The sequence below is a fragment of the Pteropus alecto genome, unplaced genomic scaffold, assembly GCF_000325575.1.
Source record: "Pteropus alecto unplaced genomic scaffold, ASM32557v1 scaffold86, whole genome shotgun sequence".
NCBI classification, from domain to species: domain Eukaryota; kingdom Metazoa; phylum Chordata; class Mammalia; order Chiroptera; family Pteropodidae; genus Pteropus; species Pteropus alecto.
Window position 1 is genome coordinate 15,867,549 of NW_006442109.1, and position 11,720 is coordinate 15,879,268.

At 39.5% G+C, this 11,720-nt stretch overlaps 1 long non-coding RNA gene across 1 annotated transcript in view; it reads right to left on the reverse strand.

Moving 5' to 3' along the window:
* Positions 1 to 10,630: 10,630 nt before the first annotated feature.
* Positions 10,631 to 11,720, reverse strand: part of LOC112469559 — a 24,921-nt gene continuing 23,831 nt past the window's right edge. Inside the window, exon 3 of the long non-coding RNA XR_003042676.1 lies at positions 10,631 to 11,651. This is a non-coding gene — a long non-coding RNA (uncharacterized LOC112469559). The remainder of the gene's footprint in view (positions 11,652 to 11,720) is intronic.

Consider the following 11,720-nt stretch of genomic DNA (forward strand, 5'->3'; position numbering starts at 1 on the left):
CTACACACACTTTTTGCATTTTAATCTTCTATCCACTTCTCAACACTTTGATGATGTAGAAAGATGATTGTTGTGAGAGCCACAAGATCTGGTTTCTGGTTTTAGTAATGCTGGTACAAAATTGTGGGACCTCAAGAAGTTATTTCAAGACCTGGACTTCAGCTTCCTCAGCCATTAAAAAAGCATTTACTTTATACTAGACACTGATCTAAGTGCTTCACCATACTAATTAGTTTAATCTTCCCAACAACCCCATGTGGAAAGCACTGCTATTATTCTCGAGCTACTCCAAGGCATAGAGACGTTAAATAACTCACCAATAGTCACAGAGCTGGTAAGTACAGAAATGTATTTCAAATCCATGAACCTGGCTTCAGTATCCATGCTGCTAACCCTTCTCCAGGATGGCCATACTGAAGTGCTTTTTAGCTTCAGCTACTAAGAATTAGATTAGTGGTTCTAAAAAAAAAAGACCTATGAACTCTGGAAGCAAGTCTTTTAAGGTGACATTTCTCTCCACTTGTGACAAAAACCTCTTTTTCGACCTATGAACTCTGGAAGCAAGTCCTTTAAGGTGACAAAACATTTCTCTCCACTTGTGACAAAAACCTCTTTTTCTTTTCTTCACTGAACCCCGGGAAGCCACCACCTGCTGGAAAGCAGCTGATCGTCCTGCTCTTGCTCTTCTCCTGAAGTTCACCACTCCAGGTGTGAGGCTCCAGGGTAGGCAGCATTGTTCTCGAAGCTCTGCTCCCTCTCAGCTCTTCTCCCTTCTCAGCTGAACAGGGACTCACATTCTCTCCTAAGAATTACTTACAGGTCAATGGATGAAGTGAAATGAGGAGGGCTAAGTCATCAATGACCCATGAGACCTAAGCGACAAGGTTCAGTGATTTAGACAAAGCATTTAAGGTCCTAATCTTAGTGTAATGAAGATAACCCCCTTTTTCTGTCTGTCACATGGGGCGTAGGAGAATGCACAGAGCATGTGGAAGAAATATAAGCCAGTGCTTTTTATTTGTTTTGTTTTGTTTTGTTTTGTTTTTATAATGCTCTCTACCTTTTCTCTTGCTTCTAAGTAGACAACACTTTGGAAAAGGAATGGTTCAACCTTGAAACAGATGACCAACAGGGATTATAGAATATTCCAAAACAAAGTACGCAATCTTTAACGGTGAGACATTGTGTTGCCCAAAGGCAGAAGGATGAACTGGATGACCTTTGAGGTCCCTTCCAGTGTGCAGTCCCTCTGAAGTCCAGGAAACAAGGACTGGAAAACAGGGATGCATGTGAAGGAAATGTTGTTCACACCTGTCCAGTCTGGGGCCCGACTGGTAAAAGGTGAGAACACACTGGAGAAGTCAGGAAATGGCTAGATGTTTTCTCATTTTCCATCCGTTTTGTATCTTGGCTCCATGTGTCAGGGAGTGCAGGAGCTCAGATTTCATAAACAGGGTCTGAGGAGGCAGGAAACTCACGCCGTGTGAGCTGTTTTCTTCCCTCGCTTGCCCACATTTTACAAATCTTTTTCCTTCTCTTCGTTCCTGGTTTCTCATCCCCTTGCCTCTGGCACTGTAAAATTCTTGCAGGCCCTGGAGTCAAGGTTATTTGGGTTGAATAAACAGTTAAATGAGGTTTTATTTTCCTGTTTCTGCCCTGAATTGGAGGAAGGGGAGTTAAAGTGTTAAGCTGGCCTCCTGGGAAGACATTACATAATTCTCCTATTCCTTCGGGAAGATTTCTTCTAAATAACTCTCAGTAACAATAAATCATCAAGATGTGGAGGAAAATCAGAAGGTCATTTCATACGAGAAAGGTGAGTAAATTGAATGAAATGCACCCAAGGCCCAGATTTAGAAGAGGATGCCTCATTGCATTTGCCCAGCCAGTTCTTTATCTGCTGTAAAGTTCAGTCATCCCAATTCTGTCTTCAGGGTAGAGGCCAAGTAGCTATTTTTCAAATATTTATATTACTTTAGATAACGGGTATAGAAGGCCTCAGGGCCAAAGTGAAGAGTCTTGAGCAATTAGAAAATCTGATCCCTGGTTAAGAAACTGCCCTTGAAGAGTAAATGTGGCCTGGTTAAACTCTACTTAACCAACGGAGGAAGAGGAGATGCCCACGCCAGAAGTCTATTTGAGTTCTACGAAACTAACATGCTGATAAGTCCCTTGGGACTCCATTTCCTCAACAGCAAAAATAAGAAGAGAGAGAGAGAGAGGCCGACTTGACTATCTTTAAAGTGCCTCTTCCTCTAATGTTGTAAAGTTCCAAAAAAATTTCGAGACCTAGAGATCTTGTCATTTTTGTGGAAGAAACAATGGAAGCAATTGACTGTTCTTCTATTGGTCAGATAGTCACATCTTTTCATAGCATTTAAAGAGTGGTCTTAACTACTTGACTAAGGAAAGAGACAAATGGCATCCACTCCTCCCTCTACTCCAATGTTAGCCCCATCTGTCCCAAGAGGATTCTGCAGAAACCTCTATTAATGTCTCCTCAATTGTGTCCAATAATAATGATGGTAATGATAATGATAATGTAATTATCCCAGTTTATTGATGTCAAGTGCATGTTGATTACAAATGGAGCAGGAAGTATTTACTTGCCTCCTGCTTCTCCAGGCTGGTTGTGAAATCAGAGCCGGGCTTTGGAGCAAGCATGAAGCCTGCACCTTTCATAATTGTAATGGGATCCAGATGTGGCTTCATCCTACGAAGGCAAGTGATGAAAGCAGTAAATGGGTCCCATGCACATATGCTCTATCCAGGTGGGGTCCACTTCCAGCTCCCTCTCTGTGAGTCAATATTGTTCTGCATTTCCTCTAATTAACTCTGATGATGTAAAAAGACTAAACTGCACCCCTTACGGTGGCTTGCACATAGTAGGTGCTCCTTCACACTCATTTATTTATATTTCAGTGATGGCAGGACATCTCAAGAAAAGTCATCTGAAAGTCATTCGGCGTATGGAACTCTTAGGGTGATGCCGGGTGAGATGGAAATTTCTGGATAAAATTTGTGGGAGGACAGCACCACAGTAAAGAAAGAGCCTTAAAAGGAAACCACAGCAGAGTACTAAGGACTGAGCCCCAGGATTGAGAAAGGAACAGAACCCAAATGTGAAGAGTCGAAGAGTCAAAGAATACAACGTCTTGGAAAGCAGGTGGTGGGAGTGTCAGGAAGGGGAGAGTGTTCTGGACAACAGTGTTCAAAGATGTCTTTCTTGCTATCAATGGTCCTGCAGCTCTCACTCTCCCATAATATTCAGTTTCTCTCTTGGAAGTGAGCAGGGTGAGATTTCCTGCTTTTCTTCTTTTATTTCCCTCAGCATTCACCATCATTAACTCTCTTGTCCCACCCCCACTCCCAAATTTCGAAGTGTATTTCTGCAATATTAAATTCACTGTTTTTTAAAAAAGTCTTTGTTTCCTCAGCCAAATAGAATAAGAAAAGTTGTGTTTTGACATGGTTCTGAACAGACAGATTTTCACTAAATTTTTACGAATACCCCTTTTTCATGAAAATGGAGGTAAGTGGGCCTTCTTAATACAATGCAGAGACAAAATGCTCCTAGAGATAAATTAACAAAGAATTAATTATTTTTTAAAAACTAAAAAAATTAAGATATTTAAGAGCCTCTTTATTCTTCATTCACAGAGACCGAATTTCCAAATTGTTTAAAAGAGAAGTGTCTGGATGTGAAAACCACATTCTGTTGTGATCTGAGTTTTTAAAAACTTATGACTTTCAATTTTGCTCTAGTTGTTCTTAAAGTATTTTGACATTGCATATGTAATGATATGTGTTTTTTAAATTCTGTGTTTTAGAAGTTTATTATAATATTTAGATTATTATCAGGAAATGAAATAATTTGTATAACTGAATATCTTAAACAACTGAAGCTGATTTGGTCAGGAGCCAAAATTTTTTATTTTTATTCTAAAAAAAATCTTTATTTTCCTATTACGCAAATATATATGCAGAATTATACAAATTTCAGAAAATGCAGATAAATCAAAAGAAGAAAATAAAAACAAATCTACAATCCTATCTTTCATAAATTAGTCCTTCAAAAATATTTAGTATGATTTAAGGTGACATGTTTGTTAATGGAAGGGAGCTTAAGGGATAGAGCTGCAGGACCATAGGCATAAGTGTGGCTGTCCTGGACAAGCCAGCACATATGGTCACCCTATTGATCAAACAGCTGCTATGCTCCAAAACTGTGGTTGGTGCCATGGAGACAGTAGTGAGCGAAAACAAAAATCTCAGCTCTTGTGGAGCTTATATTTTAGTGTTAACACTGACTACAGTTAACATCAGAATATGTATTCTTCTAGTCTTATATATGAATATCCTTTTATTTCACTAAGGAAAAACATTTGTATACTTCATCATTTTAATGAAAATCTTTTGAAGTGCTCAACATGCCCTCCTGACTTCTTACATAGAGGACTCACTCTGTCATTTTGCATTATCTAGGAGACAATGCTGGGAAGGATAGTAAACCCAGAGACTTTGCCCCAAGGCTCCTGCCCTTCTTCTACCAACCAGCCATAAGACTTTGCCCTAATCATTCCCCCTCTTTTGTCTCAACTTCTTCATCTGCAAAATTTGTACAAAATTTGGACATATGCTCTGCCCAGGTGGGGTCCACTTCCAGCTCCCTCTCCGTGAGCCAATATTGTTTTGCGTTTCCTCTAATTAACTCCGATGATGTAAACATTAAAATGCATCCCCCACGGCACCAAGGCACCTTGAAGTTTTAAAATCTGTGGTTCCATAGTTCTGTGATCTCCTAATAATATGGGCTACATTTGCATAGATTAGGGAAATTCTCTAATTTTGTGACAAGGAAGAAAAAAATTTATGCATTAAGATGTACTGTATAATATGATGAATATAATAATTATATGACAAACGTATCAATATTACATATATTTATGGGGTAAGTAAATTAGGGAAGCTTTATTTCTCAAAATGATTGTCAAATGCTTTAAAAAAAGGTATTTCTTAAATTATTTAATAGAATAACTTTTTAGGTAAAATGATCAACAATATCAGATGATGCCAGCTACTAAACTCTGAGGAAAAACAATTCTGTTCTTAAAAGTCAGCACAAGATGTTTTTCTGCTTCTGGGAACTTTGAAGAGATCCAATATTGCCTTTGCTTTTCATGTTTTTATCTAGATGCTAATAATAAGCATGTTCCTTTCTACTGAGTCTTAGCAGAGGGAGAGTAAAATTCCAGGTTTTGTTCGTGTGGCCATGTTTTTTGCCTACTGCTAATATAATGGCACAAATGAAGAGACACTGATTTCCAAATGATTCAACAGATTGTATCTCCATTTGTAATATCGACGTAAGAAATATCCAAACCTGTAGAGAATTTTTGAGTTTATTTGAGTCAAACTGACAATTGCCAGAAAGCAAAATCTGAGAATGGCAGTTTTGCAGCATACTTTATACATCAGAATCAAAGGAGGAGACATAAGGAAGGTTACATGGAATCCACTGGTGGTAGATTAAGGGGGTGGGAGAAAGCAAAGCGGGGAAATCTCTGGAATTATATAAAAAGTAAAATATAGAGACACATACATTGGTGAGTACATGATAGTTAATAATGAACATTTAAAGCACATAGAAATGGTATTTGTGGAACAGGATAATAATAAAGGGTTCTGTGGTCTTGTGAGGTCTGGCGAGGTGGTTTGTGCCTGAGGGGTCCAGAAAAAAACGATTACTCTGACTTTCCAAGAGAACGTTATCTTAGATGCAAAAAGACAATAGATAGGCTTACTTAAGGTAAAGATTAACCTTCAAAAAAGCCACAGGCTCGGAATGTGACTACCTGCCATGACTCCCTTTCAGTTAAGAATTTTTGTGTTCAATCCATCCAATGTGGTTAATTTCAGACTCCGAGTTTATAGGGCCCGCCATGCAGGCTGCTTCTGAGCTTGTCAGGTTTAGTATGTCGCCTCTCTTTTGTCCACAGTAACATTAAAAGTATTTTGAAGTAAAGCCAAATTTATAATTATTTACCACATAATTCTTATGTGGTAAATAGCCAAATTTATAATTATTTTCCTTTAATTTTAATGAAATATAATTTTGTGTCTATATATTTATACTATTTAATTGATTCTAAACCTGTAAAGAACAATCAAAACAACCACATGCATGTATTTCAATATTCCTCAAGTTAGCCTATCCAGTCATCAGTGAAAAAATGATTTTCTATAGAAATGTTCAACTACCTATTTTTAAAAAAATACTATAATTTGCCTGGTTCTCCGCCAGCTATACGGTGTGTTTGTCATGAGTCCGTTCATTGTCAGCCATCTGTGTGTGGAAGGCCTGTAATTCTCCAGCGAAGGGCTGACTGTCAGTCCTGACAGGTGTCTGGCAGGAAACTGGAGGAGGGAGGGAACCAGGGAGTGCAGGCACCATGCAGTGTGCAGGAGTGAGGACCTGGTGATACCTGGGTCTTCTGATTTTTAAAGAGAAACCAGAAGCATGAGTAATAATGAGGTAATTTTAATGCCTGCTAATATTTTAATACACTGTACAATCTCCTCCCAAAAATCTGTGGCCCACAATCCGCCAGTGGGCTGCCAGATGATGGCTTATCCTAAATGCCCAATGATATGAGAGCCAGATGAGTAGAAATCAGCAGAAATGGAACAATTGTAGTACTGGCTGTGCCGGGAGCATCAGGCTCATGCGATGGTGTGTAGAAAACAAAGAGTTTAAAGGCAGAAACATATTTATAGTTGCCCCGGACTTAAAATTAAGAGAGAAAGCTTTTGACATGGTACAAAGAGAAGGGAGTTTGTTTTCTGAGACAGTTGATACTCACACTTGGGGCGTCTCTCCTCTGACTACAGTCTCATTCAAAGCAGTGATGTGGGGCACAGGAACAGTGGCCTTTCTTCAGTGAAGGAGTGGAGGAAGGAGAGGATTGATGCATGAGTTTCACTATTGGAATGGAAGGACTCAGCCCGAAGGCTGTGGGATGAGGGACTTCCTGCACCACCCTGGGGAGACCTCCAGAACCAGCTAAGGAAGAGAGTTGACTGAAGGGGGGAAGGGGAGAATGCTGCTGCTGCTAAGAAAGCAGGAAATAAATACCAAGATAACTTTGTGATCATTTTGGAAGCTTTGTGATTTCTCCATGCTTATTGCTCCTGTTAGCACCCCTGTTCATGTTCTTATAATGGTTAGATGAAACATCCCTAAAAAGAAGCAAGCAACAATGCCTGTTTATTTTGAAGATCAGCAAATGGAAGCCAGGTACTATGAGGACACCAGATATCTTTTCCTTTGGGACTGGGAAATGGCATCCATGAAAGGAGAGGAGAGCAAGCTGGAGATTTGGAAAATTTGGGAGGGGGAAGCGCTGCCTGAAGAACCAAGCTGGGAAGGAGAGCAGAGCCCAGCACTGCTCTAATTGAAAGATGGAACGGCGCTCCCTTTCCATCTCGCATTGCCAGACTCAAATGCAATCCCCAGTTAAATCTGAATTTCTAATAAACCACACACACACACACACACACACACACACACACACGCACATCCACACACGCATGCACACACGCATGCACACACACAGCACATGCAATATTGGGACAGACTTACACTAAGACATTACTTGTTATTTACCTGAAATTTAAATCTAATTGGGCATCTTGTATTTTTATTTGCTAAATCTGGAAACCCTGCTCCCACTTTTTGCTAGTTCTCCAACCCCAATGCACAACAGTGTGATCAGGGGCTGCATGAGCCCCATTCAGAAGAGGAGAGTGACCCGGAAGCAGCCAGCTGAATTTGAGAAACGCTTCCTGTGAAAGGGCTACAGGCCCAGGGACAGAGTCCCACCCGGGCAAGGAAGTGCCATACTTCTGACCTTCGTGTCAGATACTCATTGGTTCACCTCCTACTAGCTTTGTGATTCTCAGCAAGTTATGTTACATCGCTGAGTCTTGCTTTTTTTTTCATCTGTAAAATGGAGAAAATGATATCTCTCACTGATGCTTTGCAAGAGTAGCTAGAGAGGAAAGTGGTATTAAATGAGATGGTGTTGTAACACTCCCAACCCAGTGCCCAGATAAATTACTTGATAAAATGGTAAGGACAGTTCTTATTACTCTGTTCAAGGAGTACACTTCTTAGTAAATCACACTTTCATGTGTTACACACCATCAAGAAAAAACAGGCCCCATATCCTCCACGAGACATTCCAAGGGGTGATGTAGGTTTATCTTATTCTCTTGAAGTTCCTGGAAATTTGTTAGCAGATGTAGGGAGGATAGGATAAGTTCATACTAGTCTTGTCAAAAAGCACTGTAACTCAGGATCTGCTTGTCCACCAGATATTTATTGCTCTAAAACAGAGCCAAGAAAACACCCCGCTCCTCACTCCAGGTAGACAAGAAAGAGATTCAAACCATCCCCGTGTCTCATAGCTCTAACGCCTCAAGCAAATCAGTATGGACATACTAAATCTAACACCGAACTAAGAGGGTAGGTAGCTTGCTTCCTCCCAACATTCCTCTAATAAATTCAGATTCTCCAAAAATAAGTGCATTGCCAAGGAATTTCAAGGCACACAAAGGTGAAACTTGGGGTTTGCAAAAAAAAAAAAAATTAATTGTAGCTTGTTTTACTAAAAACAAAAATATTTTACTTGAATTTATCTTTCTTTAAATGACTGTTACAAAAGTAAAAAATTATCAGAGTTTTAGCTACATTTCACTGGCTCAGATTGTAGTGGAGATGGAGGGCAGTTAGCTGCAGGCAGGATGACAGGAGTCATCTAGTCTTGTGTTCCATCTGCAACATATAGAGGAAATCCTCTATATGTGGCGACCTTTTCTTCCTTTTCCATCTACAAGGAGGTTATTGCCAGAGTGATCATCAAAAATTCAGAAAGGACAGAAGTTTGGTAATAGTAATATTTTATTTTGTTCTGGAGAGCACAGAGTAGTGATGGCGTCAAAGGGGGCCCCACAGGCTTTGCTCCATGAGATCTTGAGCAAACTCCATTCTCTCAGAGATTCTCATCTTTCATCTATAAAATAAGGTCATTCTACCTACCCCAGTGGTTATCGTGAGGGTCAAATTAGTATGTAAAATGTTCTGCCCTAGAAACCCACCTTCAACACTCTTTTTCTTGGTCTGTAGTCCCTGAATGTCAGCTATCCCTAATACAGTAATAGACTGCTAAATGACATTGACTTTATTTCTCATTACCTAATAGGCCTATCTTCTTGGATTTTCCAATGTTATCTTATGGCCAATAAATTAAAAACTGAACCCATTACATCGCCCACACCCCTACCCAGACCTGCTTTTTGTGCCTGTGATGCATCCAAGTTTCAGTCTGATGGATGAGCCTTGAATAGACCTGATACACACTGTGCTTCCAAGTGCCTTTCCCACACCAGACTTTTCCAGACTTGCTAGGTCAACCTAGATGTCATTACCTTAAAAATACCCAGAATCCTGTGAAAGGGATACTTGGACTTGGAAGATGAAACTGAAATTCACCTCTTAAAAAAGGGTTCTGAAATTGAGGGCAACCAATTAAAAACTGACAGGCTGAGAAAAACTGTATGGTTCTCCCACTCCAATATCTTGCATTCCATGAGATAAGGAACAAAGAGCTGATGTTGAACAAAGAAGTCTCTTAGACACTTGAGTTCTAACTCTTTAACTGGGGTGAGCAGAGCCAGCCAGAAAACCATGCTGTTTGAGGCAGAGAATGTAAGATGTTTGAGGCAGGGACTCTGTTGAATTCCCTACTGAATTCCTCATTCCTAAAGCAATGTCAAGAACATAGTAGGCAGTCAGAAAATATGTTTTGAATGAATGAAAGAGGGTCATGTTTTTGAAGAGGATCACTAGGTCCACGAGCAACATTTCAGATTTGATTTTCATGAAAGTTACATTTCATCCTGAAATTCACAGCAAGGCTGGTGGTATTCTCAGGGCCTGCATAAATATTTTACCCATTTTGCAAATTACTTTCAAACTCCTACATAAACTCTGAATTCTATTGTTGGACAGTTTTCAAGGTTAAAATTTCCCCACTGTAAGCCCTATAGCTTTCATTTCTTAATGTTTATTTTCTGTTTTATGTAAAATTAGTTCAAAGATAATGGTAACCAGTTATTTTTTTTGTCTCCTCAGAAGATAATCAAGAGCCAACAGACAAATTGAATCTTGGCATTTATACTTAGAATTAGGAAAGAAATATTTTCCTAATGTTATGAATGTTAAATTGTAGAGTGAGTTGCTTTATCTGGAGCCCTCGAAAAAGCATAGATTCTGTTATCATTAGTACAGACTAACTGGGTATGAATTGTGCCTGAAGAAAAGATGCAGGGATAGAAGAGAGAAGGCAAATACACGGTGAAGATGGTGATACTCCTACTTTCATACCCATTGCAGATATCACTAGCTGATTGCAGTATCCTTCTTTCTAAGCTCAGGCAATCTTTGTTATTAACACAGGGCTTCAAGTAGCCATAACCAATCAATCAGTGCCATAGGAGATTTATCCATTTTAACACACATTTACTGAGTGCTGACTGTTTATTGACTGTTTATTAAAACAAGCAAACATTTCTATCTTCATAGAGCTTACATTAAAGTGGAGACAGAAGAGGAGTCAGTAATTAAGATAAATAAGTGAAATAAGTATCTTAGATGGTAATAAGTACAGCAGAAGTAAATGCACCAGGAAAAGGGAATGTTGGGAAGAGAGGTTGCATTGTTAAATAGGGTAGCCAGGTGTATTAGTTATCTTTTTCTCAGAATTTAGTGGTGTAAAACAACAAACATTTGTTATTTCACAATTTCTATGTGTCATGAGTTCATGAGCAGCTTAGCAGGGTGGTTCTGGGTTGGAGTCTTTCATGAAGTTGTAATCAAAATGTCAACTGGGCTGTAGTCATCTGAAGGCTTGAACAGGGCTGGAGCCTAACAGCCAATGAAGAGAGTTCTTCAAGGAGTTAGGAATGATCAACTTATTTGCTACTGATTTATCAAGGAAGTTGAGAATTTAGAATTTCCATTGGATTTATGAACATGAAGGCCATTGGCTAATTTGCTGGAACAATTTCAGTGGAGTGGTGGTGTAAATGCCTGATTGAGGGGATTCAAGAAGGGATGGGAGGAGAGGAATTGGAGATACCAAATATAGTCATATTGTTTGATGAATCTGAGAAATTCTGCTGTAAAAAGGAAGGAGAGAAGTAGCTAGAGAGGAAAGTGGTATCAGGAGAAATAGCTATGTGCTATCCAGATTATCATTTATGCTAGAGTGGTGATAGAGAAAGAGGTTGGGCGCACAGGCTCTGGAATCAGATTTCCTCATTTTGAATCCTGGCTCCACATCTTACTACTTATGTGAATTTGGGCAAGTCGCTTAACCCATCTGTGTCTCAGTTTCTTCATCTGCTACATGGAGATTATAATGGTCTCTTCTCATACGGTTGTAAAGAATGAGTAAGTTGCTTCATGTAGAGTGTTTAAAACAGTTCTTGGTGTATGAAGAACTTTCAAATAGGTGGTAGCTTTGTTGATGATGAAGATGATGGTGATGTGATGGACCAGCCAGATTTCCACACTTCTCAGGGAGCACCTGGAGCATTAGAGGAAAGAAGTTTAAGGCCCCATTAATACTAAATCTGCTGACATAGTCATCTTTCCC